Source organism: Chionomys nivalis, chromosome 2 (assembly GCF_950005125.1).
Source record: "Chionomys nivalis chromosome 2, mChiNiv1.1, whole genome shotgun sequence".
NCBI lineage: Eukaryota > Metazoa > Chordata > Mammalia > Rodentia > Cricetidae > Chionomys > Chionomys nivalis.
In genome coordinates, this window is record NC_080087.1 from 107,479,056 (window position 1) to 107,482,511 (window position 3,456).

At 36.3% G+C, this 3,456-nt stretch overlaps 1 non-coding gene across 1 annotated transcript; it reads left to right on the forward strand.

Annotated features, from left to right (window-relative positions):
• The first annotated feature begins 581 nt into the window (after nucleotides 1–581).
• On the forward strand, nucleotides 582–688 carry LOC130870648 (U6 spliceosomal RNA). The gene has a single exon (XR_009056783.1). It is a non-coding gene; the product is annotated as a U6 spliceosomal RNA (small nuclear RNA).
• Nucleotides 689–3,456: the final 2,768 nt, after the last annotated feature.

A 3,456-nucleotide genomic window follows, 5' to 3' on the forward strand; every position in this document is an offset into this window, starting at 1 on the left:
TCTAGCTTTCCAACTTAATATTTGTCCTCACTGCGTGAGTGTTACTGCTTCCTCCAAATACCTGGCTTCTGTTTTTTCCTCCCTGCACAGACAGAGTGAAACAGCCTTTTATTTATCAGAAAAATCATCCCCTGGGTCCTGGTGTCAAACTGTGCATTTCTTATTAATTTTACTTGAATTGTTGTATTCACTGGTATTTTTATGATTCCCAGAGATGAACAGAAGGATTGTGGACATGTGTGTAATATAAACCCTTCAAACCCATAAACGCATGGCCTTTTCTTTTGTTTTCTCAAAAATCTATCTCTAAGGTTTTGATATCTCATGGCTGAATATAGAAACAGTTAAGGATCTTCTTGAGTGGTGCATCCAACATCTGATCATTCTCTCTCTCTCTCTCTCTCTCTCTCTGCTAAGAATTTTTTAAAAAAAAAAAAAAAACCTGGGAAGTAATTTTTGGTTTCTCTAGTAACTTGACTTAGGTATAGCTTATAAGAAAATCTTCCTCTCTAGCAGGAGGGTTCAGTAAAGAACAGAACAGACACACTTCTGTTTCCTCTTTTAATAGTTCATCTAGATGGGTGCTCGCTTCGGCAGCACATATGCTAAAATTAGAATGGTACAGAGAAAATTAGCAAGGCCCCTGTGCAAGTATAACACGCAAACTCAGGAAACAGTCCATATTTTTGAGGAGAAGCGTGAATAGCAATGTGGCAAGCCATGATGACCACAGTGGCCTTCAGAATTATCTGACCACTGGAGCCTCAGCCACAACAACATCAGGAAAAATGACCACTTGAGCATTGGGCTGTAGACACCAAGAGGAATAAACACAGAAAGCTCTCCTCTGCCTACACCTAAAAGAGTAATCATAGAGCCATAACCCCCAACTACACCAATTGGAGGAAAAGTGATCCCCTGAAACACAGGCTCTACCTGTTCCAATTGGAGGAAGAGATGGGTAGACAACAAGGTAAGAATACACTAGATAACATAAAGAGCTAGACAGCACCACCAGAAACTAGTGGTTCTACAACAGCTAGACCTGAACATCCCAATGCAGATGAAGCAGAAGAAAACATCCTTTAAAAAAAGTAAGAAAGATGATTGAGGTCCTTAAGGAGGAAATGAAAAATTTCCTAAAGAAATGAAGGAAAATATGACCAAAAAATGGAAGAAATCAATAAATCCCTTAAAGAAAACCAAGAAAAAGCAATCAAACAGGTGAAAGAAAGAGTTCAAAACTTGAAAACTGAAATAAAGACAATAAAAAAAAACATAAACTGAGAGAAAGCTGGAAATGGAAAACCAGGGTAAACGGTCAGAAACTACAGATGCAAACATAAACAACAGAATACAAGAGATGGAAGAGAGAATCTCAGGTCTTGAAGATACGATAGAGGAAATAGATTCATCGGTCAAAGAAATGTTAAATCCAACAAATTCTTAACAAAAAATATCCAGGGAATATGGGACACCATGAAAAGATCAAATTTACAAATAATAGGAATTGAAGAAGGAGAAAAAGTCCAGCTCAAAGGCACAGAAAATATATTCAACAAAATCATAGAAGAAAACTTTTCTAACCTAAAGAAGGATATGCCTATGAAGGTACAAGAAACTTACAGAACACCAAATAGACTGGATCAAAAAAAAAAAAATGAACTCCCCTTGCCACATAATAATCAAAACACTGAACATACACAATAAAGAAAGAATATTAAGGGCTGGAAAGAAAAAAGGCCAACTAATACATAAAGGTAGACCTGTCAGAATTACACTTGGCTTCTCAATAGAAACAATGAAAGCCAGAAGGTTGTGGTCAGGTGTTATTCAGACACTTAAGAGACCACAGATGCCAGCCCAGACTACTATATACAGCAAAGCTTTCAATCAAAGGTGACAGAGAAAATAAGATATTTCACAACAGATTCATATTTAAACAATAACTAGCCACAAATCCAGCCCTACAGAAAGTACTAGAAGGAAAACTTCAACCCAAGTAAGTTAGCTACACTTACAAAAACACAAGCAATAGATAATCCCAAACCAACAAATCCCAAAGAAGAGAAACACGCACACAGCACCACCACCACCACCAAAAACAAAAATAATAAGAATTAGCAATCACTGGTCATTAATATCTCTTAATATCAAGTGACTCAATTTGCCTATAAAAAGACACAGGCTAACAGATTGGATATGAAAACGGAATCCATTTTTTCTGCTTCACACAAGAAACACACCTCAACTACAAAGACAGACATTACCTCAGAGTAAAGGGTTAGGAAAATGTTTTCCAATCAAATGGACCTAAGAAACAAGCTGGTGTAGCTATCCTAATATCTAACAAAAAGACTTCACGTTAAAATTAGTCAAAAGAGATGAAGAAGACCATTTCATATCCTCCACAGGAAAAATCCAACAAGATAAATTTTCAATTCTGAACAGTTATGTCCCCAATACAAGGGCACCCTCATTTGTAAAAGAAACATTACTAAAGCTTAAATCACACATCAAGTGCCCCACACTAATAGTGGGAGACTTCAGTACCCCACTCTCACTACTGGACAGTCTGCCAGACAGAAACTTAATAGAGAAATAAAGGATCTAAAAGATGTTATAATTCAAATGGGATTAACAGACATCTATAGAACATTTGACTCAAACACAAAAGAACACACCTTCTTCTCATCCCCTCATAGATCCTTCTCCAAAACTGACCACATACTCAGTAACAAAGCAAATCTCAACAGGTACAAAAAATTGGAATAATTCCAAGTCTTATCAGATCATCATGACTTAAAGTTAGAATTCAGCAACAACCCTAACTGCAGAAAGCCCAGGAACTTGTAGAAACTGAACAGTGCTCAACTGAATCACCACTGGGTCAAGGAAGAAATAAATAAAGAAATTAACGACTTCCTAAAATTCAATGGAAATGACAACACAACATACCAAAACTTATGGGACACAGTGAAAGCAGTATTAAGAGGAAAGTTCATAGCGCTACAGTAAAGAGGCTGGAAAATCACATTAGTGAATTAACAGAACGTCTGAAAATCCTAGGACAAAAAAAAGCAAACTCACCAGAAGGACTAGACAACAGGAAACAATTAAACAGAGAGCTGAAATCAATGAAATAGAAACAACAACAACAACAATTACGAAGTATCAATGAGACAAAAAGTTGGTTCTTTCAGAAAGTTAGCAAAATAGACAAACCTTTATCCAAACTAACCAAAAGATACAGAGAATATCCAAATTAACAAAATCAGAAATGAAAAGGGCGACACCTAGGAAACTCACAAAATTGGAAAACATAAGAGAAATGGACAATTTTTAGAATAAGTACCACATACCAAAATTAAATCAAGACCAGAGAAGCAAATTAAATAGACCTATAGACCTATAACCACTAAAGAAGTAGAAACAGTCATCAAAAATCTCCCCCCC